Here is a 27209-nt window from a genome sequence, read left to right on the forward strand (position 1 = left end):
TATAAACTCAATGTGAGTTTGTGGACTATTACAAAGCCAAGGGCGCCCCCTGCCGGCAGAAGTTTGCTATCTCAGGGAAACTCGCCGGGCGGCTGGGCCTTAACCCCCCAACGGAGCCTCTGGCTTTCGGATGCCTGGGGTCTCGGGCCTCCGGGGGTGGAGGGTTTGGGGCAGCTTGTGAGAGAGCCAGGATCCGGAGCCGCCTGGAATTGGGCCAACGTACCGGCAGATGGATCGGTCCAGCGAGCGGGAGAGCCAGGAAGAAGGCAAGGAGGGCAGCACGAGAGACGTGGAATAAACAGGCCAGTCGGGCTTCCAGGAGCAGGACTGCGGCACCTTCTCCCCCGGGTCTAGGACGTCAGGCGGCTGGAGTGTTATCTTCCTCCGCAGAGCAGTTCGCGGCGACACCGCCCCCTCATATCCCCCCCTCCTCGCCCCGCCCAGGGATGAACTTGGAACCTGTGCAAAACAAAACAAATTTAAATTTCTTTTGGCTTTAAATCCTTTCATGAAACCCCTTTCCAAACACCATTTTTACTCCCGAGGCAAATTAGACACCCTCCCACCGAGACCGAGCATTTAAAAATCTCTCGCTAATTTGTGTTCCATTTCAACAAAACCCATCTACCCGCAGTCGCTTGTCTGCAGCGATTTGGTTTGGACTAGGGCCATCTGCAGCTACTGGGCAGCGTGTCTTGCTAAAAATTATTCAGCCTGAAACATGCGAACACAACGTTCATAAATAGGCGAATTCAGACAACATTCTCATAAACAAATGCACGGGGAAGCGTACAAATAGATTCCCGAAAATACCCCCGAGCGTCTTTATCTACCAGCGAGGCATAATTGTCCTCGGAGCTGCCCTCCACGCCCTCTCCCGGACTCCGAGCTGAACACCTCCGGCTGCGAGTCTCAGCAGGCGTCCAAACGGGATCAGAGGGTCGCGTCTACGCCGGCTGCAGAACCGAAATCAGGCCTAACTCCAAAGCCGTTGTATTTTATTAGGCTTCCGGAGGCTGAATTAGGGGGGGCACTGGTGGAGAACTGCATAGACGCGACCTCTGGAAGCTCTTTTCGAATCTAAACTCCCGCGGCAGCCCGGCGGAGAGCTAGGCGGGGGGAGGCTCCAGCCCTGGGGTCCTTTACTCACGCTGGCGAACGCTGCTGGCCGCTCGGGACACCCCCCGCTCCCCCCGTGGCTGCGGCCTGCGGAGAATCCGCACCGCTGTGTCCCCCGCCCTCCCCCCGCCTTACTGTGAGTAGCTCCAGAGCCGGAAGCTGCCCCCGCGGCTGGAAAAAGGCCCTGATCCAGCCCCGCCAGCGCTCCCAGCGGCCCGGCTCCCCTCCTCCAACGCGAAAACTGCCCTCCCCGCCTCCCCTTCATTAAAGTTTTATCCGAGGCCCTAAGTGCTGCACTTTAATTAGGCTTCCTTCGGGGGAAGCTCTGCGCCGCCGCCTGCGTCCGGTCTAATAGAAGCGGCAGAGCTACTACAATGGTGGGTTAGATACGTAAACCTCCAATAAAGCGCGGGGCGCCTGCTGCGCGGGGGCCAAGGAAGGCCATGCTGCTGTTTTTGAAGGAATTTGTCTCTTCTTCTCCCAGACTTGAACAGTTCCTCTCCAGGAAAGGGGGCAGAAAGCCCTAGAGCGAGCCCTCGGCCTCTCACCTGAGTGGGACACCCCTCTCTTCCCCGTCCCCGCCCCTCCCCCCCGTCGCGCCCCTCCACCCGCCCCTCCTCCCTCGTCGCGCACCTCCACCCCCCCTCCCCCCGCCTCCGCTGCTGATCTGGGCCTGGAGAGAGACTTAAAAACATCCAGTGGGGGCACTGATGCCAGCCTTCCTGCCTCCGTCGGCTACAAGTTGCTTCTGTCTAGAAAGGGGGTGGGGGGTGGTCGATGGGGGGAAGGAAAGAGTTCCACCACTGGCTCCCCTCCCCTAAACTGCCCCCGAAGTGAGAGAGGGGACGGCGGCAGCAAGAGTTCAGTCGCCCCCAGAATGAGGAAAAGCGACAGCTTTTGCCCGAGCCCGGAGGGAGGGGCAGGGACTTTGCCATTGAACTTGAAGTTTCTGGTAGGTGGTCTTCAACGCCTCCGCCCTTACTCTCTTAAACTCTTTGCAGGAAGAGGGGGAAAGAGGGAGGAGAGGTGGGGGGGCACCTCCGGTCTTGGGAAGGCGGGAGAAGGTCAAGCCGCGGGGGAAAGCCTGGAGGGACCTGAAGAAGGGCTGGGGACTCCGCGGTTGGGGGGAGGCGAGGAGGCCTCTGTATGCACTGGGGAGGGGACACTCCGGCCTTCGCCCGAAGTGGGGAGCCTTCTGTTGTGCGCCTTCTCCCTGAGCCCCGCCCCAGACTCTGCTGGGAGAGGAGCACCCAGTGCCGCGCTCCTCTCCTTCCTCCTCTAGCCTAAGGTGAGCCAGCGGAGCCCTGCGCCGCTCTGCTCCGGAGGCTGAAACCTCCAGGCCGGCGCCTGCCGAGCTCAAGGCCTTGACGCAAGCTGAATCCCCGGCCGGCCTTTGCAGAGAGAACACGAGTGTTGTGCACCCATTCCTCAGACCGGGGACTGGCTAGTTTCAATACCTCCAAGAGTGCGTTTCTCCGTAATAAGGTAAACGAACTGACCCATGGGCTGAAGGCGTTGCCGCTCTGTCTGGGACCCGCTTCAGAAAGCTCTGGAAAGGTCTTCCCAGGAATGCGGAGAGTCCACGATCTAGGCTGGCAAGGAAGGGCGGGTAAAAGGAACTCGAGCCCAGAGACTGACCACCAGGCGAGGGCATCTCCACTTTGGTTCCTGGAGAGACGCGCAGCTGCGGGAGTGGAAAGCGCTTCGTAGCATGCGGGACGGGCGTGGCCTGGGCAGGGGACAGGCTGGCAGGTGGGAACGAGGGCCAGCCACCAGGCCCCCCAGATGACCGCTGTTGGTCTCCGAGTGGATGGAGTCCTGGCAGAGACAAAGTCAATATTATTGTTAATGCTACTGCTATTGTTCTTATTTAAAAATCAGAATTCTTTGCAACACACCTATTTTTGAAAACTCAGTGAAAATTAACTGTAATGAAAACACTGATGATTGACTAACTCACCGTTAAGAGAAAGGCTCTGGCCTTAAAAATATAAATCGGAGGGCGCGTGGCTGGATCCGTGGGAAGAGCGTGGGACTTGATTTCGGAGTGGTGAGTTCAAGCCCCATGTTGGGTGTAGAGATGACTTAAATACATAAACCGTAAAAAACAAATTCAGTCTATTTTAGTCTCTGAACCGCTGCCCCCCCCCACCATTCCTGAATCCTTTCCAGAAGCTTGGTAAGCGCCAGGATCTGAGGAGCAGCTGGAGGGGATCCACGCTGCTGGTGTTATGTGGACAGGGTTCAGAGCTGCAGGAGGGGGGCACTTGCCCAAGTCGTTAGGCACTGACACTGCTAATCCTTTGGTTTTAAGGGGAACACAGTAATCTACACGCACACTCTGGACTCACCGGTACCCATTTTCCCTCCACTCCAAGCGAATGCCTCCTGCTCATGCCCCCTTCGGAGCTACTGCTCTCACACTGACAAAACCTACAACTGAGCGCACACTTCATAAAATGAGGAAATTGAGACCAAGAGAGGGCAAATTACTTGATCAGAGTCCCTCGGCCTGCTGCAGCAGAGCCGAACCCCGAAGCAGGAGCTCTTTTTTTTTTTTTTAAGATTTTATTTATTTATTTGTCAGACAGAGATCACAAGTAGGCAGAGAGGCAGGTAGAGAGAGAGGGGAAAGCAGGCTCCCCGCCGAGCACAGAGCCCAATGCGGGGCTCCATCCCAGGACCCTGGGATCAGGACCTGAGCTGAAGGCAGAGGCTTTAACCCACTAAGCTACCCAGGCGTCCCAAAGCAGGAGCTCTTAATGTCTAAAATCCTCTGTCTACACCACCTGGAGAAATCAGGAATCCCAGTCTCTTCCTGCATGCCCCTTTTCACAAGGGCCCCCTGCACACTGGCAAACACCTGTTTGCATCAGTAGCCAGCTTCTGATGCCACACAAGTGCACTTAAACTCCTTAGACCTACCTTCACCTGGGTGCACCAGGCAGATTTGCATAAGTGCAAACAACACCACCATCAACACGTGATTAAAGACAAACGGAAATTTAGTTCAATGAACTACTCATTTACCCAGGGCCTACCGCGTGCAGAATCTTCCCCTGGGAGTGGGAGGCTTTTGGAGAGACATTGGAAAGGCCGTCTCCCATTCCACTGAGCCCTGCCTCACGCTTGCCGCCAGTTCTTGGGTCTACAGCTTCCTCAGATGGGACCTCTGACGTCGCGTGGTGGGGTCCATGACTACAACCAGAACAAGTCTTTCTCACAAGGACTGAGAAAGATTCGCCTCTCTCCCCGTTGCATCTGAGGGAGTTTCCCAGAAAAGGTCTTGGAGTAACACCTTGAAAGATGTTTATAACATAAATCCAGGAGGGAAGATGCGAGCAAAACTCGGGGAGGAGGCTGGAAAACGCAGGCTGTGCAGAGAGATCAGTGGGGCCCGGGGCTTTGGCTGGGAAGAGCAGGCAGAGGAGCGGGCACGGGCGTCAGCACCGGGTTCTGAGACTGGGCCAAGCCTGCGCAGTGAGCCGCCGCTTGTAGCCGTTCCTACGGTGACCGCCCCACTCCCGCGCAGGCGGGACTGCACCAAATGTCGGCGTCGGCTACCGGCCGGGCACCGCTGGCCCCAGGCATGGGAAAGGAGACAGCGGGCCTGGTACCCTTCCTGAGGACCCTGGGCTCTCCATTCTAGCCTCGTCCTAGACCTGCGCTCGGCCTTTGTCCGACTGACGGTTGAAGTTCACTGCCCTTCCCCCTCCACGCAGGGTTTTGTCATCGAACTTGAGCCAGGCCATAAACATTCCTTCACCCCTCGGAGAGCTGGATCCGGGCGCGGAGCGGGCGGAGAGAAAGGGGGCAGGGGAGGGTTGTGGAAGGACCCAGAACGGAGAGGCCGGGCCGCTCCCAGCCAAGCCTGCACTGCTTTATCAACAAGCGTCTGTTCTTTGTCTTGCGCGGAAAACTTGCCAGGTCTGCGTTAAAAATCCCGGTTATTGAGGCTCTCCAGCAAGTGAGAGCCGTGTAGTAGTCAGGATCGACATAATGGCAGCTTTTTCATTTTCACTTTCCTAAGTCATGTTTTCTTACCTTACTTTTAGGCAGCAAAATCCCCTATTTTTTTTTTTTTTAATCCCTAGGAAAAACAAAGGCATAAATAACAAAGGAGGGGCGCCTGACGGGCCTAGTCGGTGGAGCCCGAACTCTTGATCTCGGGGGTGGTGAGTTCCAGCCCCACGTTGGGTGTAGAGATTACTTAAAAAATAAAATCTTAAAAAAATTAAATACCCAACGAATAATAGCTAGAGCAGATGGATTATTAGAGAACATTCGGGTACGTTATTCTGAGAAGGTCGCCTCTGTTTCCAAAGCGCCCCTCCCTCGGTCGGGTGATTGCAGCCGGCAGCCGCGGAGGCCTAAGGAGCCCTCGGTCTCCTCAGGCTCTGGAACCTTGAACTTGGGAAATGGGGCGTCCTCCCCACCCCCACGTTCGTGGCCGAGAAAATACTGGCCTGCGGAGACGCCAGACCCGGGAAGCTGGCGCGGCCTTCCCAGCGACAGGGCGGCGGAGGCTACACAGAGCGGCCTGTGGAGACGGAGTTGCCGGTTTGGGTTTTTTTCCATTTTCTTCTTCTTTTTCTTCTCCACCTGCCCCCCCCCTTTTTTTTCCTTTTTTCTTTTTAAGGAATCTAGGATCCTGGAGCAAGGGAGGATCAAAGACTTTATCCTGCGGTCTCCTCCTGGCTGCATAAACTGCAGTGTCCTGGGGACAGGGCGCGCAGGGTAGGGGGGACTCCGCTACTCCAGGTCCCGGTGGCGGCCGGCTTCCCCTCCCTGGCGGCTCGGCGACCGTCAAGAAGGCACCCAATACCGCCGAACCAACGAAGAAGCACCTGGCCTCCTGATTTGGGGTCAGATCTAGAGCCGGGAGGCAGCGCCACCCTGGCAAACCCGAGAAGAGGCCTGAGGGAGTTGTCGGGATGAGAGGCTCCCCGTTCTCCCCAGCCCCCCATTTGGTTTTTGCCTGCTACGGGACTCGGATCGAAGGGGTTTGTCCTTTCATCTTCCTCGGCGACCTTGGATCCCCAGGCTTTCTGGGTCCTGGAAAGACCCCAGCCAGGCCTTCTCCCTTTGTCTAACTTTGCCCGAGATGGGGGAGAGGCGTGGCACCTGGGTCAAATTCACCGACCAGGGCCACATCTTTTAGGGCAGGTGGGGCCAAGGTTGGCACCCAGACCAGGAGCACCCTAAGCAATCAGGACTTTGTGTGTGTGTAGTGGGGGGTGGGAAGCTGGGGGCGAGGAGGGGGAGGGGGCGGGGAGGCAGAAGCCGGTAGAAGGGCTTTTCAATTTTAGTTTGTTGTTCGATTCTCACATCCCTGCGCTGGCCTCCCCTCATCTCTGTACAGGAGAAATCACGGGATCGATCGGAAACGAAGGCGTTTGTGTGGAAAAATAAATGTCAAGATCTCATGGAGTGAGCTTCCCAGAAATGGTAGTAAGTGTTTGGCACTTGGGTCGTTTTTGCGTTAGTCCGGTCCCGCGTTTGTAAAAATTAAGGATTTACAGTGTTGGACACAACCTTTTCTGTGGAATCCGATTCTGAGTAAAAGAGGCCACATCTAAAGTTGCCCAAAGGCTTCAGACTAAAACACATTGAAATGATTACCCCCAACATTCTTGCCTTAAAAAAAACAAAACAAAACAAAAAACCCTCAAAGTACAAAAAACATATCCAGATCACAGAAAATAAAATGTGGAGCTTTAAACCCATGCCTATTTTAAAAACTAATTTTAGTAAACAAGCATTTAAGCATTTAAAACATTTTTTTTTCCATTTGAGATTTTGGTACTCCTGTTTTACAACCACTGCTATAGTGACTTTTGTGTCCCCTCCTCCCCACCTTAGTTCTACGCATCCTGTCCTGGTTTTCTTTTCTTTTTAATTTTTTTTTAAAAGCAAGCTCTACGCCCACTGTGGGGTTTGAACTCAAATCCTGATATGACTGACCCAGCCAGGCGCCCCATGATTTTAAGAAACACTATACTCTAACTACATCGTAGGCAATTTTCCAGGTTATTACAGTCTTCAAAATGCCATTAAAAAAACCACATAGGGGTGCCTGGGTGGCTCAGTGGGTTAAAGCCTCTGCCTTCAGCTCAGGTCATGATCCCAAGGTCCTGGCATGGAGCCCCGAATCGGCTCTCTGCTCAGCGGGGAGCCTGCTTCCCCCCCTCACCCGCCTGCCTCTCTGCCTACTTGTGATCTCTGTCAAGTGACTAAATAAAATCTTTAAAAATAAATAAATAAATAACCACATAATGTGCCACAAAATAAGTTGTGTAATTTAGAAAACCATTTCCCCAAGTGTTTGTCATTTTGTTTGATCCACATTTAAAAAGAAAATAGGTTTTTTTCCTAATTAGAAAAGTAACAAATTCCATCATCCAGAATCTCAAAGATAAAAAATACAATGACAAAAATAAAATCCATCCCATAGTCTACCACCTAAAGTTTATCAAAGCTAATATTTTCTTCAGTTGTTTTTCCTTCCCTATGCATATGATTTCAAAACTGAGTTTCTGCATGAACATTTGTGTATCTTGCCTTTTAATTTAATATTATTCTCCGTGTCATTAAATGTTCTCCAAGAGCATGGTTTTAAGGATTGCATAGTATCTAGTCCTTGAGGTATGTCATCAGGTGGAAAACCATTTCTACATTTATGTTTACTTTTAAAAATAATTCATCAGCGAGAAAGAGAACACTGTTATGCCCCTAAGTATGTTCGATAGGGAGATGGGAGTTGAATCTTCAAAATACAAACACTAGAACGCTTCACATTTTCTAGGTAAAAAATTCCTCCTCCCCAGTATTGATTGGGAGGGAACAAAAGGGGGGCCCTTTAGAGTGCTTAAAATATTCCACGTTTCTATCAGGGTGGTGGTCACACGGGTGGGGATGCCTGTGAAAGATTAATTAAGCGGAACACGTAAGATTGGTACACTTACAAAAATTTTAAACTGCTCTCACACTCTTGCAAATTTATGTCTGTTTCCATAGAGAAAGAACAATGCAGGAAACAGGTTGAGGAAGGGAGGGAGGGGTGGGGACCAGCCCAAACTGGATCGAGGCACCCCTTGGCTAGGTTCACACAGCCCCAAAGTAAATATTTGACAGCTAGTGCTGAGGGGGAGAAAAAGAGACTGGCCCTTCTCCCTGCCCCCAGCGCTAGCCCTTGTTAAGTAAAGATGGGTTTTCTTTTCCTTTTTTTTTTTTTTTTAAAGATTTCATTTATTTATTTGACAGAGAGAGAGACATAGTGAGAGAGGGAACACAAGCAGGGGGAGTGGGAGAGGGAGAAAGCAGGGAGCCGGATGTGAGGCTGGATCTCAGGGCCCCAGGATCATGACCCGAGGCCACCCAGGTGCCCCGGATTTTCTATTATAGTTGCGCTCCACTCCGTGGCTTTGAATTTCCCTGGTGAGCAGGGGAGGAGTAAAAGTAGGGTAGAAGAGGTTTATAAAGAAGGTTAAGATGAACAAATAAGCAGCTGACCCTGCTAGCATTGTCATGGGAAATAGAAGTGGGCTGCTTTGTACATGATGTAAAAATTTTTTAAAATCTCAGGAAAAAGATTAATTTTGGATCTGTGTTGCCATCTACTTTTTCACTTAGAGAGATGGCCAACAGGACCCAGAGCCTTTGGGGATAACTGCCCTCCCAGTTGACAAGGAGGAGCCCAGAGTGCTGTCTGGTGTCTGAGTCTGGTTTTATTGGCACTACCTGGTGTGGCCCTGTGTGCTGGCCGGAACACGTTCTTAGTCCCTGGGATGCGGGAGGAGAGGAGAAAACCCTTCAAACTATTTGGCACCAGTCATTTCTTGATGTCCTTCGGATAGAGGATAGTTACAACCACGGCTGAGTGTTCAGCTATGATTTTTTTATTCATAAAAAAGTTCAGTTATGACATTTTAATTTTTTATTTATTCACTTACTTTTTATTTATCTTTATTAATTTAATTTAATTTTTTAAATTAAAAAAAAGTTTTATTTATTTATTTGTCAGAGAGAGAGAGCAGGCACTCTTAAGCAAGGACAGTGGCAGGAAGAGGAAGAAGCAGGCTCCCTGCTGAGGGGCTCCAGGCTCCCTCCTCGAGCTCCCTGCTCGAGCCCAATGCGGGTCTCGATCCCAATGCGGGCCTCGATCCCAGGACCCTGGAATCATGACCTGAGCAGAAGGGAGATCCTTAACCAACTAAGCCATCCAGGCGTCCCTTTAATTTAATTTTTTTTAAAGTAGACTTCCCACCCAAAATGGGGCTTGAACTCACAACCCTCCACCAATCAAGCCAGCCAGGTGCCCAGTGATTTTCAATTCTTTTTTTTTTTTTTTAAAGATTTTATTTATTTGACAGAGAGATCACAAGTGGGCAGAGAGAGAGGGGGAAGCAGGCTCCCCGCTGAGCAGAGAGCCCAATGCAGGGCTCGATCCCAGGACCCTGAGATCATGACCTGAGCAGAAGGCAGAGGCCCAACCCACTGAGCCACCCAGGCGCCCCTGATTTTGAATTCATTGTTATTTAATTCCCTTTCAGTTAGGATTGGAATGAAATTGGATTTTTTTTTAAAGATTTTATTTATTTATTTGACACAGAGAGATTACAAGTAGGCAGAGTGGCAGGCAGAGAGACAGAAAGGAGGAAGCAGGCTCCCTGCTGAGCAGAGAGCCCGATGCGGGACTCGATCCCAGGACCCTGAGATCATGACCTGAGCCGAAGGCAGCGGCTTAACCCACTGAGCCACCCAGGCACCCTGAAATTGGATTTTTAATATCTGATGAAGACATCAAAGACATCTTTCTATGTCAGGAAAAGATATTGTGGGTGTTTTATAAAAAAAGCTTCTCTCCCCCCCACTTTTGAGGTAGAACATAATTCAATAAAGTGCATTGATTTTTAAATACATGGCTCAAAGAATATTTCCCCATGGAATCATCATTCAGAACAAGATATAGAACATTTCCTGCACCCATGGAGGTTCCTTTTCAGTATATCCCAGAGATGATTGCTATTCTGATTTCCATTGCTATGAATTAGTTTTACCTTGAAATTCATATAAGTAGAATCATATGGTAGCCTCTTTGGGTCTGCTTTATGCCATTCCACAAAATGTGTGATTTGTCTACGTTGGTGTGTGTATCAGTAGTTTATTCTTTGAAACTGCTCTATGCTATTCCATTGTATGGACATACCACAACTAGTTTATCCATTCACCCTTTTTTTTTTTTTAAGATTTTATTTATTTATTTGACAGACAGAGATCACAAGTAGGCAGAGAGGCAGGTGGTGGTGGTGGTGGGGGGGGGAAACAGGCTCCCAGCGGAGCAGAGAGCCCAACGTGGGTCTCAGTCCTAGGACTCTGAGATCATGACCTGAGCCAAAGGCAGATCCTCAACCCACTGAGCCACCCAGGTGCCCCTATCCATTCACCTCTTGATAGATATTGAAATTGTTTCTATTTTTTGCTACTATGAATATTCTTGAACAGTTCTTCTGGTGGAAAAATCCACTCATTTCCTATAGAATTTCTGGATTATAGGGTAGATAATGTGTTTAACTTCACTAGCTATGTGGCGTCTTTAAAAATCAAATTATTTATACAACAGTCCTAATTTCCCTACAACTGGCGCAAGTGCTCAGATGTAAGAGGAAGAAAAACCCAACATGGATGGATATGATTACATTTACTAGAATTTCTATAATAAGCTTGTCGTGCAGTCTTAATGACTTGGATCCTTGGGATAGCAGAAATTTGTGTTTGCTGATAACAGCATTAAGACTCAGGCTCTGGTACTTCTTGTAGACTCTCTCCACCCATCCAGTCCTAAAGCACAGTTGCATCCACAAATTACATCTGTGTGGATCTCACTGAACCGCCAAATGCAAGTGCAAAGAGTCAGGGCAAAGAAAAACCATGACCGAGGTCAATGGTCAGGATCACTGGGGCCCAGCGGCTCAGGGGCAGGGGCCAGGGCAGAGGGGTTGGTTCGTGCTAAAAAATGGAAGCGATTCTCTGGGGTCCTGATCTGGAAGCTGAGTTATGACGGGAAATTTATTGCCCTGTGGTCTTTTAACAAGAAGTGATCTATCTTCCTGGGCAGAACTTCCATTACTGGTGATGGGTGCCTGGAGCCAGCTTATTAAAAACCGTCATTTCAACCCCCAAAGCAAAGGTGCCACAGTATGTTGGAACAGAATGCTAATTTCCAGCTCCACATCATAATCTGGGACATGGAGAGAGTATTATGAGCATTTTAATATTCAAGAGGAAGGACACCCAGTGCTATTTCTGCAGCTACCCCTCTGAGCCCAGAGAGCATTAGGAGCTGACTTTATTTCTCGGGTCCCACGTCCTGGTCCCCCAGGTTGACACACCACTCAGGCTCTCCCCTGTGCTTTGATCTGCTTCTGGACATGGCCTTGGCCTGGTCTCAGACAGAGCTGACATCTGTGTACAGCAGCTGTGGTGGATTGGATTGAGCAGTGAACTTTGAGTTGATGGGTTGGATTCAAGTCCCAGCTTTCTCCCATGAGAAAGCCCTCTTATGTTTGTATGGTGCTATTTATTTATTTATTTATATTGTTAAAATTTTTATTTTTTATTTTATATTATTTTTTTTTAAAGATTTTATTTATTTATTTGTTTGACAGAGATTACAAGTAGGCAGAGAGGCAGGCAGAGAGAGAGGGAAGCAGCCTCCCTGCTGAGCAAACAGCTGGATGTGGGGCTCCACCCCAGGACGCTGGGGATCATGACCGGAGCTGAAGGCAGAGGTTTTAACTCACTGAGCCACGCAGGTGCCCCTATTTTTAAAATTTTTAAAAAGATTTTATTTATTTGAGAGAGAGATAGATTGACAGTCATGGCAACAGAGAGCACAAGCAGCTAGGAGAGGGAGAAGCAGGCTCCCCACTGAGCAGGGAGCCTGACATGGAGTTTGATCCTAGGATGTTGGGACCATGACCTGAGCCGAAGGCAGACACTTAACAGACTGAGCCACCCAGGCACCCCTGTATGGTGCTTTTTAATCTTCCAAGTACCTGTGTACCATCTCATCTTCTATCTTGTGTGAGGTACAGGGAAAAAATTGCCCCATTTTACAGAGAGGGTAAATCAATACCCTGGAGGCAGCACCTTGTTTTTTTATTTTTTAAGTTAAAAATTTTATCTATTATCTATCTATCTATCATCTATCTATCTATCATCTATCTATCTATTTGACAGAGAGATAGTCAGAGAGCACAAGCAAGGGAAATGGCAGAGGGAGAGGGAGAAGCAGGCTTCCCGCTGAGCAGGGAGCCTGATGAGGGGCTCGATCCCAGGACCCTGGGATCATGACCTGAGTCAAAGGCGGTTGCTTAACTGACTGAGTCACCCAGGAGCCCCTTGTTTGTTTTTGGAAGCCTTTACTCATTGGCTTTTGTCTCTCCCCTATGCGCTTCGAGAGTAGATCCAAGAGGTTTGAATGAAGGGAGCAGGAGAAATTTCACGAAGATCTCTCAGGGTTGAACCCATTTTTACACCCCTCCCACAGAGTTTCTCTACTCCCACTCCAGCTGTATTGTCCAGATGATCAATGAACTTTCGATGTCATGCAGGGAGATCTAAGGAGATGGTTGAAACGGTCAGGACAAGAATTAGCCACGTGACTGAACAGAGTACAAGTACTTAACACTCCAGCCTGTCAGAAGATATGGCATCTGAAATGCTTGGAGTGGGGGCATAGGGACTGGGGACCCTGATTTCTTAGACATGATGGTGGTGGGGATCTCCCCAAGATGGGTGGTTGAAGGGTCATTTTCAGCTGTTATCATAGCAAAATAGTCACAAAGTTCTGAATCTTGGTGTCTATTTTAACAAAAAAACCACGAATCTTACATCATTGCCACGGAATATCAGCTGTATCCCAATACACGTGGTTGATTTCATGTACTGTCGTGGTTTTTATCACTCATAAAAAACCGCCCTAGCAAGTTGTGTCCCTCCAGGAATCTGGGGTCACGTGCTGTGTGCTTGGCACTCGAGCTGAAGACTCAAGAGTATTTTCTTCATTCTCTCTCCCCTTTATTGAAATAGTTGGATAACCAAAATGAAGTCATCTCAATTTCCAGTTGTTTTAGCATCAGTGGCCTGTAGGAGAAGTCAGTTTGTGCCTACCTGTATCTTTCATCTGGATGTTTAGTGTGGTAGGGTCTGAGGCATGGGAGGGCCAAAAACGTGGCGTCTGGGACCCCTGTCAAGTGTGTGTGTAGACGGCAGTTAAAAGCAGCGTTGTCCCCTTCCCAGCATGGCCCCAAATGGGGAGAACTTGGCTTTAGAGGCAGAACTGGGCTTGGACCTGAGAATCAACAACATCCTTGCCTAAGGCTGATCTCCTTCCAACGGTGAGCCAGACTCTGAAACAAAGGATTCCCACCCCGCCTTCACTCTCAAAGCAACCAGGGGTTTCCTCCTGGGAGGGAGCCCCTCCTGCAGCCCAGGGTGAGTAACTGGAGACGGATTCTTGTTTCATTTCAGAGATGATCTGGAGGACTGACCCAAGACCTCTCTCAATAAAAGCATTTTATTTGTCCCCGAGAAGGTTTCCTCGGAAGCCTCTCCCGTGCCCCATGTCCTGTTTGTACTCTGAATGTTTGCATGCCCCAGATTCGTTTTTGGCACAGCTCTTGGGCAGAAGTGTGACTCTCTGGGCTGAGAAGTCTGTCTCCAAGTTGCCAAGGGGTTTCCTAGGGGGCTACCTCTGCCACCTCGGCTTCAGTGAAGGGACTGACCAGATCTGTCCGGAAGCTTAAATGACACCTCAGTCCTTATCCTCTGCTCTCTAAGAGCAGGAAACTGCAAAGATGAGAAGAATCGGGGTCGGGGGCGGGGAGGCAAGTGGCCATGAGGCATTTCCGTCCCGGCCCCTCAATCTTGAACCTCCAAAGGGAGAACTGAACCCAGCAATGATATACCATCGAGTCCCGGTTACGTGCAAGAGAATTTTCTGCCCTGAGTTTCTCTTGGCTAACCTTACGATCCACACTGGTGACCAGGACCTCACTCTCTCCACCTGACTCTCCTGCTGATTCCTTCCCACTGCAGGGAGCTGAAAGTCTGGGGAAAATGAGACCATTGTTGATCTTGGTATTCGAGGGAGAGGACAGCTTCTCTGAAGCTCTGGTTTTGCTTTCTGTGTCACATTGTTCCAGAGAGACAGCGGGTATAGCCAAGAGGTTGCGGAAATCACCCTCTTCACTCTGCCCTCATAGCATAGCTTGGGACCTTGACTTCAGAGCCCCAAGTCCTGACTCTCCAGGTGCTAGATGAATACCAGTTGGATGAATGAATAAACGGGGCGTGAATAAATCAGTATATTCTGGGGAAACCACCATGCATTTACCTGTCACACAACTGAAACTGCATTGGGTGTCATCCTTGCGCAGGGGCCATGCTAATCTTCTCTGTATCGTTCCAATTTTAGTATATGTGCTGCCGAAGCGAGCACCTGAAACTGCATTGGAAAGGAAAACTGAAAATCAGAAAGCTTATTTGATAGGGGGTGCTTTTCGATGTAAACTGAGAGAGAAGATTTTAATACTATCTTAGGGCACTAATGACATGCCTACCATACCACCTCATCTTGTCTCGGCCCTATAAGTCATTTCTTTATCCCGAAGTCTTCAGTGTTCCCTTCTTCTTTTTTTAAAGATTTTATTTATTTGACAGAGAGAGACACAGCAAGAGAGGGAACACAAGCAGGGGGAGTGGGAGAGGGAGAAGCAGGCTCCCTACGGAGCAGGGAGTCTGAGGTGGGACTCGATCCGACCCTGAGATCATGACCCGAGCTGAAGGCAGATGCAACACTTAACAACTGAGCCACCCAGGCACCCCAATAAACACTTGTTAATAAAATCCTGATTGTTGGTGCATGGGTGGCTCAGTTGGTTAAACAACTGCTTTCAGCTCCGGTCATGATCCCGGGGTCCCAGGATTGAGTTCCACATCGAGTCCCGCATCGGGCTCCCTGCTCGGTGGGGAGTCTGCTTCTCCCTCTGACCTTCCACCCCCTTGTCCTCTAATTCTCTCCCTCTCAATAATTAAATAAATAAAATCTAAAAAAAAAAATCCTGATTGTTAAGTGAAAAAAGATAGAATAAGATTACAGGCGTCTACCTTCTGTCTAAAAAGCGGGGGAACAAGAATATATCATCACCAAAGTTATCATTTGCATAAAGATAATCCGCAAGGACATAGAAAGCCACAGTGGTTTCTCTGAGGGGACAGGGTGACAGTGAGAACGGGAGAGAGGGAGACATTGGGTGGGGGAGATTTTTTACTTACATTTTTATAGTTTTTTTTTTTTAAATCAGATAATGTATATCTCTTTAAAGTAAAAGAGGTTGTTGAAGTGGTTTAGCCACTGGGGACTATTCTGATGCTGCCCCTGAACTTGTGAGGTGACAGTTCCTCGTGTATTGTCACCAGCCCATCAGCTCTATGGCAGGTGGCCGGCTGCCCCTGCAGATGGTGATAAAACAGCTTGATATATGGAAAGCCAGGGTAGGGAAGGAAGCGGGGAGAAAAGGGATAGAAAAAGGAACTTTTCTTTTTAATCAGATAACTGGCAGTTCTTTTCATTTAAGGCATTATATATATATATGTGTGTGTGTGTGTGTGTGTGTGTGTGTATTTGTTGTGTGTATATAGATACACAAATGTATATAATATATCTATTTCACCATATGTGTAATTTTTTTCAAGGAAAACCTAGAAAGAATACAGAAGTCTTCTGCAGGAAGAATTTAACTGACCACTAACGATTCAAATTTAAGGTCATGCCAAGAGTTATTCCCCTGGACAAATGTCTCCTCTCTCAGAGAATCAGCTCTGGGAAGAGACTGTGTTTTAGAGATCATGTAAAAGGGAGGGAAAGAGACAGGGGAGAGGGAGAATAAAGCAAAACTGGGGAGAGGGAAAGAAAAGAGGAGACAAGAAAGAAAAAAAATCAGACTTAAAAGGATAGAAAAAAAAGAGAAAGAATGAGAGCAGGAGAGAGAAAGAGACAGATTGGGAGGAAAACAGAGAGCATGTGTCTGGGAAGGGCTTGGCAGGTAACTCCAAAGCAGGCCACCGAAGGCCTCACACCCCAGGCAAGACCAGTCCATGCCACCTGCCGACCTGAGATGAGGAGGAAGCCCCACATGCCTGCAGTGGAGTCTCATCCAAGGGTTGGTCTCAGCTGTCCCCCCAGGTGGCAGGCCCTCCCTAGAACCACCTCTACAGCACCAAGCAACAGGGAGGGGAGGGGTCTCTAGGCTTCCTCGGACCTTCCCAGGGCCAGTACCCATTTGCCTCCAGGAGGTGAATGCCAAGGGCAGGCTCCCCTCACAGCCTCAATTGTGCAGGCTCTGGGGATGGTGGCGTCTGGCAGGAACCCACCTGTCCTGCTCTTGGTAGTGGGCGAGGTTGCCAGGGGACAATCCAGCCTCCAGCTTCTGGTCTATTTTTTTTTTTTTAAGATTTTATTTATTTATTTGACAGACAGAGATCACAGAGAAACAGGCAGAGAGATGAGGAAGCAGGCTCCCTGCTGAGCAGGGAGCCTGATGCAGGGCTCCATCCCAGGACCCTGGGATCATGACCTGAGCCGAAGGCAGAGGCTTTAACCCACTGAGCCACCCAGGTGCCCCCAGCTTCTGGTTCTTTTCCTTAACAACTGGGAAGGAGTGGCTGGTATAGGCTTGGCTTCAGATTCCCCCTTCCCGGGCGGGGAGGGTTCTGAAAAGGGACAGAGAAGGCTTGGACAAGAGTTAAGGTTGTTCGTGGAAGAATTTTGACCTTGAGGTTAGCTGCGTCCCTGTGAACCCAGTCAGAGATGAGGGGATGGATGTCCGATTCCAGGTAGGATGAGGGTCTCTGTTCCCTGCTCTGAACTGCTTCCTTTCCATTTGTAGAACATCTGCAGAAGAAAGGGCCTCAGTGGTATCTTGTTAAAAGGGGAGAAAGTTCCAGGCTGTCTTTCCTTGTTAGAGGTTTATTTACTTATTTGAGAGAGAGAGAGAGAGAGACTGCAAGCTGGGGGAGTGTCAGAAGGAAGGAAGAAAAGCAGAGACGCGGGGCTCAGTCCCAGGACCCTGAGATCATGACCTGAGCCTAAATTGAGTCGGTCACTTACCGGACTGAGTCACCTAGGTGCCCCAGGGTGTCTTTCCCAATCTATGTCAATTGGGTAGATATACTCTATCCTATTACCCACTACCTGGGTCAGTCACTTCCTCCTGATTTCTCTCATTTAGAGTCCTATTCTCAGACTTCAGCTAGAAAGGAAAGTGAACAAAGATATAGAAGAATTCAATGTGATCATAACTAAAAGGATCTAAAGTGTATTTTTTAAAGATTTTATTTATTTGACAGAGAGAGATCACAAGTAGGAAGAGAGGCAGGAAGAGAGAGAAAGGAAGAGAAGCAGGCTCCCTGCTGAGCAGAGAGCCTGATGCCGGACTTGATCCCAGGACCCTGAGATCATGACCTGAGCTGAAGGCAGAGGCTTAACCCACTGAGCCACCCAGGCACCCATCTAATGTGTATTTCATCCAATAACAGCAGAATATTCATTGTTTTCAAGTATCCAAGGAGCATATACCAACATAAACCATAATCTGGGCCCTAAAACACACTTCAACTGATTTAAAACAAATGAAATCAGAACGAATCTGTTCTCTGACCATAATGGAATTAAAATAGAAATCAGTAACAAAAGGATAACATAAAAATGTGAAAATACTTGGAAACTGAGCCATATAGTTCTAAATAATCCATGGGCCAAACAGGTAAGTCTCGAGGGAAATTTAAAAATATATTAGGCTGAGTGAAAATGAAAATATAACATTAACATCTGTGGGACACAGCTAAAGCAGGCCTGAGAAATAAATCTATACCCTAAATGCATACTTTAGAAAAGAGGAGGGATGCCTGTCTGGCTTAGTTGGTAGAGAATATGATTCCTGATCTCAGGGTCTTGAGTTTAAGCCCTACCCCGGGGCTTGAAAAGAAAAGAAAAAAGAGGATAAATCTCAAACCAGTAACCTAAGCTCCCACCTCAAGAACCTATTAAAAAAAAAGAAGAGTAAAATAAATTCAAAGTAAGTGGAAAAAATAGATAAGAGCAAAAAAACCATGAAATAGAAGACAGAAAAAAGAAAGTAGTAATGGAAAACAGAAAAGAGGGATGCCTGGGTGGCCTAGTCGGTTAAGCATCTCATAAACCCAAGGTCCTGGGATCGAGCTCTGCATTGGGCTCCCTGCTCATCATGGAGCCTGCTTCTCCCTCTGCCTCCCACTCCCTGCTTGTGCTTTCCCCCCCGCCTCTCTCTCTGACAAATAAATAAATAAAATCTTAAAAAAATAAACAGAAAAAAAGAAAAAATCAATAAAACAAGGAGCTGATTATCTGAAAAGATCAATAAACTTCCAGCAAGATAGACACATTCATTTTTTAAATTTTTTAAAAAAGATTTTATTTATGGGGCGCCTGGGTGTTTCAGTGGGTTAAAGCCTCTGCCTTTGGCTCAGGTCATGATCCCAGGGTCCTGGGATCCAGCCCTGCCTCGGGCTCTCTGCTCAGTGGGGAGCCTGCTTCCTCCTCTCTCTCTGCCTGCCTCTCTGCCTACTTGTGACCTCTGTCTGTCAAATAAATAAATAAAATCTTTTAAAAAAGAAGATTTTATTTATTTATTTGACACAGAGAGAGAGAACACAAGCAAGGGGAGCAGCAGGCAGAGGGAGAGGGAGAGGCAGGCTCCCTGCTGAGCAGAGAGCATGACGTGGGGCTCAATCCCAGGACACTGAGATCAGGACCCGAGCCGAAGTCAGAGGCTTAACCCACTGAGCCACCCAAGTGCCCCAAGAGAGACATTTAAAAAGAGAGAAAGAACACATCATCAATATTGGGAATGGAATAGGAGATCTCACTGTAGACATGACAGACATCAACTGGATCACAGGGAGAAGTCCCCGGCTGGATCTGTCGGTGAATCATGTGACTCTTGGTCTCCAGGTTCTGCGTTTGAGCCCCATGTTAGACGTGGAGATTACTTAAGAGTTTTTTTTTTTTTTTTTCAATTAAAAAAAGGAGAATGGAGGGCGCCTGGGTGGCTCAGTGGGTTAAGCCGCTGCCTTCGGCTCGGGTCATGATCTCGGGGTCCTGGGATCGAGTCCCGCATCGGGCTCTCTGCTCAGCGGGGAGCCTGCTTCCTCCTCTCTCTCTCTGCCTCTCTGCCTACTTGTGATTTCTCTCTGTCAAATAAATAAATAAAATCTTAAAAAAAAAAAAAAGGAGAATGGGGGAATGGTGTGTAGCAAGTTGCATAATGGCCTCCTAAGATATTAGTTCCCAATCCCTGGAACCCATAAATATTACCTTGTTTGGAGGAAGGGGCTTTGCAACTCTGAGTTAAGTAAGTAAATAGGGATTTAAGTAAGGTTTCTGAGATTATCCTAGCGGGTCCTACTACCATCACTAGTGTCCTTATGAGAGAGCAGCAAAGGGGGATGTAACACACAGAAGAGGGGAAGGCCATGTGACCATGGAAGAAGAGATGGAAGTGACGTGACCACAAGGCAAGGAAGGCTGGCTGAAACCGAAAGATGGAAAATGCGAGGAACGGGGGGGTGGGGGGGGGGGCTTGGCTGGCTCAGTCGGCAGAACATGTGACGCTAGACCTCAGGGTTGTGAGTTGAAGCCCGACATTGGGTGTAGAGATCCCCAGAGCCTGGGGCACCTGGTGGCTCAGTCGTTAAGCATCTGCCTTCAGCTCAGATCATGATCCCAGGGTCCTGGGATTGAGCCCCATATCTGGCTCCCTGCTTAGTGGGAAGCCTGCTTCTCCCTTTCTCTCTGCAGCTTCCCCTGCTTGTGTTCCCTCTTTCGCTGTGTCTCTCTGTGTCAAATAAATAAAAATCTTTAATTAAAATTAAAAAAAAAAAAAAAGAGAGATACCCAGAGCCTCTGGAGTGAGTCTAGTCTCATCATCTTGATTTCGGTTCATTGATCCTGGTTTTGAATTCCTGGCCTCCAGAACCCTGACAGAATGCACTGAATTTTTTTTTTTTCATTTTTTAAGATGACGTGGGGCCCAAACTCACAACCCTGTGATCAAGACCCAAGTTGAGGTCAGGAGTCAGACGCCTAACTGACTGAGCCACCCAGGCCCCCCAAATTTAATGTTGTTTTAAGCCACTAAGTTAATTTGTTACAGCAGTCACAGGAGGCCAAAACACTGATCACCTCTACACACACGAATTTGGCAACTTAAATGAAATGTACCGATTCCTCAAATAACAGAGACTACGCAACTCATCTGCTATGAAAGAGGTCATTTGAATAGTCCTATGACTATTTTTTAAAAAATATTTTTATTTATTTATTTGACAGACAGAAACCACAAGTAGGCCAAGAGGCAGGCAGAGAGAGAGAGGAGGAAGCAGGCTCCCCGCTGAGCAGAGAGCCCGATGTGGGGCTCGATCCCAGGACCCCCGGGATCATGACCCAAGCTGAAGGCAGAGGCTTAACCACTGAGCCACCCAGGTGCCCCAATAGTCCTATGACTATTAAGGAAATTGAATTTATAATGAACTCCCACCCCTGTCATTTCCAGGCCTAGATGGTTTCACTGGAGAATTCTACCAAACATTTAAAGCAGAATTAATCTCTACACAGTTTCTTGCAGAAAACAGAAGAGGGGGAATACTTAGCAATTCATTTTATGAAACTAGTATTACCATGATATAAAAATCAGATAAAGACAGTACCAATACACACACACACACATTCCTACAGACCAAAATCGCCAATGAATATAGATGTGCAAATGTATTAGCAAATAGAATTCAGCAAAATACAGAAAGAAATATATACCGTGACCAGGTGGAGTTTATTTCAGGGATGCAAGACTGATTCAATATTCAAAAATCAGTTATTGTAGGGGCCCCTGGGTGGCTCAGTTGGTTCAGTGTCTGCCTTTGGCTCAGGTCATGATCCCAGGGTCCTTGGATCGAGCCGCGCATCGGGCTTTCTGCTCATCAGGGAGCCTGCTTCCTCCCTCTCTCTGCCTGCCTTTCTGCCTACTTGTGATCTCTGTCTGTAAATAAATAAAATCTTTAAAAAAATATTGACACTTGTGCAATAAAACACATTAATATTTATTCCAAGTGGGTTAAATGAGGACAATAGCTGGTTTGTATAGGTACCTCTATAAATTCTTCATGTCATTTCAGGTCAGGTTTTGCCCCCAAACAACTGTGTGCCAAACTTCAAAAAAGCTTTTGATTTCTCAGAATTTTTGAGATTTCAGAACTGGCAGAAAAGGGGCAATGGAACTGGAATAGGGTTGACTGTGCTTTCTAGACTCCCTTCCAACAAAGGGTGGCTGTTTCTATACTCCCTTCCAGCAAAGTGTGGCTGTTTCTAGACTCCCTTCCAACGAAAGGTGGCCATGGATGACTAAATTCTCACCGACAGAATGAGAGCAGAAGTGAGGAGGGCCACTTAGGATCCAAACTCTAAGACAGCGGGGGAAGCTGGGCCTACTAGCCCCTTCCATCAAGATGAGGAAAAAGTCCTCATATTGCCAAAGCAACACTATAGAAGGAACCAGAGTTCTGAGATGGCCACGTGGGGAAGAATCCTTACTAACTAACTTGGACCGCTCAACTCAGGACTGCCACGGGGGACAGAAAGAAACTTCTATTCTTTCAGTCACTGGATTTTTGTCTCCAAACCACTTAGTCTTGAACGAATTAATAGAAGAGACAAGTGCTGCACAAAATAAAGATGGAAAACGTAGTGCCTCACCTCACGGGGTTCTAGTTTAAGGAAGGAAAATCAGTCACATACAGCGAGTTCTAATAAAATGTGCTACAGCCATAGAGCTGCTACGGAAGAGTGAAGGCCCACAGAGAGGCTTCAGGGAGAACACTCTTGAAAACACGAGGCCTCAGCTGAAGTATGCAGATTGAAAAGGAGTTGGTCAGGATTAGAAAATGGAAACGGGTATGTTGTGGGTTGAACTGTGTTGCCCTAAAAAAGGAAAGAGATGTTGAAGTCCTAATTTCCCAGTGCCTCAGAACATGATCTTATTTAAGAAAGAGGGTCATTAGAGATCTGATTAGTTAGGATGAGATCATACTCGAGTAAAATGGGCCCTAAATTCAACATGACTGGTAGCTTTTGTGTGTGTCTATGCATTTTTTTGTCTATTTTTTATTTTATTTTAATTCCAGTATCATTAACATACAGTGTTTTTCAAATTATTTTATTATTTATATTGACACAGAGAGAGAGAGAGAGAGAGAGAGCACAAGCAGGGGCAGGGGCAGGCAGATGGAGAGGGAGAAGCATGGGGCTCAATCCTAGGACTCTGGGATCATGACTTGAGCCAAAGGCAAATGCTTAACTGACTGAGCCACCCAGGTGACCTGAGGGTTTTTTGTTTTGTTTTGTTTTGAATACGGGAGACAGAACTGGTAGCAAATCTGGGAATCACCCCAATTAGGTAGGAATTAGATACACGAATGGATGAGACAGACTTATTTACTTTCTTTCTTTCCTTTCCTTTTTTTTTTTTTTTTAAGATTTTATTTATTTATTTGACAGACAGATCACAAGTAGGCAGAGAGGCAGGTAGAGAGAGAGAGAGAGAGAGGGAAGCAGGCTCCCTGCTGAGCAGAGAGCCGACGCGGGGCTCGATCCCAGGACCCTGAGATCATGACCTGAGCCGAAAGCAGAGGCTTTAACCCACTGAGCCACCCAGGCGCCCCATCTTTCTTTCCTTTTAAGATTTTATTTAATTATTTGTCAGAGAGAGAGACAGTGCACAAGCAGCGGGAGCTGCAGGCAAAGGGAGAAGCAGGCTTCTCTCCCAGCAAGGAGCCCAATGTGGGACTCCATCCTGGGATCACAACCAGAGTGGAAAGCAGACACCCAACTGAGTGAGTCACCCAGGCGTCCCTTCTTTCTTTCTTTGAATGAGACTTTCTAACAACACTTTCCAACAAGAGGGTGTAGGAGAGGAAAAACAGAAGTCTGAGGATGGAATGTACCAAAGGTTAAGGAGATTAAAAAATATATATATTATTTATTTGAAAGAGAGAGAGAGAGAGGAAGATTGGACACTTAACCAACTGAGGCACCCAGGCACCCCCAAAGAGACTTTCCAGCTGAAATAAAAGGACTGTTCCAAGAAGCAGGAAGAAAACCAGGAGCGAGCGAGCATTGCCATATTTTGAGTTCCAATTCCAATGGGGGGGGGGGCGGAGTTTTCCCTGTGTGTACAGGGATTCCCAGAAAACCAACAGGAAGTCCTAGAATCTCAACTCAGTTCTGACACTGTCCACCCAGAGATAGCATCAGATCCCACAGATGAATGGTTCCGTCCTGTAAGACTGAAGACTGCCCCCCCACACCCTAATTTAGACACCCGTTGAAAGCCTAGGTTGTCACCTGCGCTTCCAATCAACCAGCTATATAAATCAGAGGCTCCTACCACTCCCTCCTTGGGTTGGATTAGTTTGCTAGAGTGCCTCACAGAACTCAGAGAAACACTTCATTGACACGCGCAGGATAAAGGGAAAGGGTGGGGAGCTTTCATACCCTTTCTGAGTGCACCACTTTTCCTGAATCTTCCCAAGTTCACCAACCTTGAAGCTCTCTAAACTCAGTCCCTTCGGGTTTTTATGGAGGCCTTATTACCCGACCTCCAGCCCCTCTCCCCTCCCTGGAGTTTGGGAGGGTGGGTGCGGGATTAAAACCCTCTAATCAGAGGTTGGCCCTGACCCTCAGGTCTAAAAGTCGCCTTATTAACATAACAACAGATACACCTACCTCTTCCTCTCCCGTGACAGGAAATTCCAAGGGTTTTAGGAGCTTTGTGCCAGGAATGGGGGATAAAAGCCAAATATATATTTCTTTCTTTCTTTTTTTCTTTTTTTTTTTAAGATTTTATTTATTTATTTGGCAGAAAGATAAAGAACACAATTAGGCAGAGAGGCAGGCAGAGGGAGAGGGAGAAGCAGGGAGCCTGATGCGGGGCTCGAGCCCAGGACGCTGGGATCATGACCTGAACCAAAGGCAGCTGCTGGACCGACAGGTGCCCCCAAATATATGTTTCTTGTTACATATCACAGTATCAGGTGCTGCTACTGAGTATTAAGGAAGCTGGAGCCTACCGGCTAAGCTAAGAAGTTGGCTGGTTTGACACTCAGACACTCTTTGTTCTGTCCCTACTACCACTGCCCAAAAAGTCCCATGGATTTCCATTATTCTGTGTTGTTGTTTTTCCAAAACGGACTTGTAGGGGGAGAGTCAGTATAGATAACCTGCTTTATTTTCCAGTTTCCCTCTTGGGTCCCTTGGCTGGCTGGTCTCGAACTGCCTCTTGTCTGCCTCTGTGGTTGCCATCCTATTGGTCACTATTCACAGCAGACTTGCTCCTTTAGGCGTCTGGAACTGATCAGCACGAAGGGACATCAAGGTCCTCAAAAATGCTTCAGACAAGGGCAAACACACCATTGAAGCAGAGCAAGGATGAAGCCTGGAGGCCACAAGGCACAGCTCCCAAGAAGTTTGGAGCCACAAGCCCACAGCCTTTTCTCCAAGTCTTCAGTTTTGCCACATTTATCATTCCCCACACCTACTCTCAGTGTCATAAGTCACAAAGATGAACCATTAAGCTGGTTTATTTAATTTATCATGCGAACATACTAATAAAAAGACTGTTATTGAACCCCCACGACTTAAATGGGAGGATGGCAGAAGCTTCCAGAGATCCAATAATCCCCTTTAATTAAATTAGACAATGGCTATTAGAGTCAGTAATTAGTGTCACTTGCCTGGTAATTGAATGGTTGATATGAAAAACGGCTCCATGTTAGGGTCTGTCTTGGAATGAATGTAGGAGGCATATGAATTTATATATTCCTTCATATTTATTGTGTATTTACTGTGCAGCCAGAAGTATGTCAGGCAACAGACTCAGACAGTGAGCCAGAAGGCTGAGACCCCCATCCTTCCGGAAGTTTTGTTCTAGTGGGCTGCTGTCACTAACCGAGAACATTTTTAAAAAAGATTTATTTTGTTTTTAAAATATTTTATTTATTTATTTGACTGACAGGGATCACAAGTAGGCAGAGAGGCAGGCAGAGAGAGAGGAGGAGGAAGCAGGCTGCCTGAGGAGCAGAGAGCCCGATGTGGGGCTCGATGCCAGCACCCTGGGATCCGGACCTGAGCGGAAGGCAGAGGCTTTAATCCACTGAGCCACCCAGGCGCCCTAAACTGGGAACCTTTTTTTTTTTTTTTTTTTTTTTAGAGATTTGATTTATTTGACAGAAAGACACACAGTGAGAGAGGGAACACAAGCAGAGGGAATGGGAGGAGAAGCAGGCCTTCCAACGAGCAAGCAGCCTGATGCGGGGCTCGAACCTAGGACCCGGGGATCCTGACCGGAGCCGAAGGCAGAAGCTTAACGACTGAGCGCCATCCAGGCGCCCCTGAGAACATTTTTAACAATCGCAAAATGCCTTTCTCTTTTAAAAATGGGACGTTCCCGTTTAAAATTTAAAAATGCTTTTTTAGTAGGAGAGAACACCCACCAGGATCCAGGTCAAAGTGTTAGAAGAGAAAAATCATTAAACATTCACACTGGAATTCTCACGATAGCCCTGAAAGGCAGAGGAACACGGGGGGCGGGGGGGGGGGGGGAGCCAGCCCAGGTTCACGTGCCTGGTCTGCTACCTTCCGCAGCTAAGGGGCTCTCGCCGCCAGCCGCCAGGCCGCCAGCATCCTCATCTGGAGCTCTGAGATATTATGCAGAGCGTGTGGCATATAAATCCTTGGCACACTTCGTAATAGTTATTCTCGTGGTCATTAGCTCATTTTTGAAGACGAGTAGCTTGACACAGAGAGGTATAGCGATTTGCCCAAGGCTACACAGCCGGTAATTGGCAGAGCAGGAACTTGGACCCAAATCTGAATCCAAGCCACATCCACCTTTGGCACCACTGTCCGGAAAGAGGCCAAGGAGTAATTATTCAAGGTGGAGTGGCGTGCTTATGGAGGAGTGCGGGCATCGTTACTTGGAAGGAGCCGGGAGAGATGTGGGGTCCTGGTAGGCAAGAACTCTGATAATGACCAGAGAACAAGTCCAGATGGGTAAAGAAGTAGGGGCAACCCCCCAGGCGGGGCAACCCCCAGGCGGGGCAACCAGATCCAGCGGCTGGCTGCGGCCGGCTCACCTGCAGCCAAACACTGACCCCTGCCGGCCGCTGGCGGGGCGGGGCGGGGGGGTGGTGGCGGGGAGGCGCCCTGTCCAGCTACCGGAGCCTCAGGGACCCGACCCGTCTCCCGGCCCGTCTCCCGGAGCCAGGCATAAGGCTAGAGAAGTGACTGTACCTCTAACTTCGGGACCCTCCCGGGCCACCTAGGACAACGTCGCATCGCCCCCCTGTTTACTCAGCTTTTGACCAGAAGGGGCCAGGGCTGAGACTTTCCCTGCCCTTGGCCCCCATCCTGAGCATCTCCGGGGCCTCCCCTTGCCGGAGGGCTCCCCATGCCTTGTTTGAGGGTCACCCGCCTTGCCCCGCCAAGGATGCGGGCCACCTGAGGCTGGGGGGGGACACTCCTAGGGCTGAGCCCGAGTCCCGATTTTAATGGGGAATTTTAAACCCATTTTAAACCAACTAGGGATCAAATGTCACTTGCTTTTTGGCTGAGGAGACACTCAGGCAGCTGCCACCAAACTTGGCTCCTTCTATCCCCGCTTCTGCCATGCCCCCCGCGGGGGGGGGGGTGGATCTGGGTCTAGAGGATCTAGAGGGTGTAGAGGATTCGCAGAACAAGCGAATCTGAGCCCTTTTTAGGTTCCAAGCCCAAAGGTAGGGATCAGGCTTCTCCCCACTTAATCCCATTCCCTCCCTTCTTGCTTTCCACTTTCCGTGACCAGAACTGCCAAAAAATGAGTTTTAGCCAGTATTGGCAGCTCTTAATTCCTGTGTGGCTCTGCACCTCCATTCCTCTCTGCAGAACGAAATGAGTTAAA

The 27209-nt window shown here is 48.4% G+C and overlaps 1 long non-coding RNA gene and 1 pseudogene across 2 annotated transcripts; both read right to left on the reverse strand.

Annotated features, from left to right (window-relative positions):
• Positions 1-260: 260 nt before the first annotated feature.
• LOC116578193 lies at positions 261-3173 on the reverse strand. 2 transcript variants are annotated; one of them, XR_004280765.1, is made up of 4 exons: positions 3080-3173; positions 2619-2937; positions 834-956; positions 261-714 (listed from the first exon to the last, which is right to left on the reverse strand). It is a non-coding gene; the product is annotated as an uncharacterized LOC116578193 (long non-coding RNA). The 2 variants fall into 2 exon arrangements; XR_004280764.1 differs by having other exon boundaries at positions 261-956.
• An 11350-nt stretch (positions 3174-14523) lies between these two features.
• On the reverse strand, positions 14524-14623 carry LOC116578565 (annotated as a pseudogene).
• Positions 14624-27209: the final 12586 nt, after the last annotated feature.

Source organism: Mustela erminea, chromosome 18 (assembly GCF_009829155.1).
Source record: "Mustela erminea isolate mMusErm1 chromosome 18, mMusErm1.Pri, whole genome shotgun sequence".
NCBI classification, from domain to species: Eukaryota; Metazoa; Chordata; class Mammalia; order Carnivora; family Mustelidae; genus Mustela; species Mustela erminea.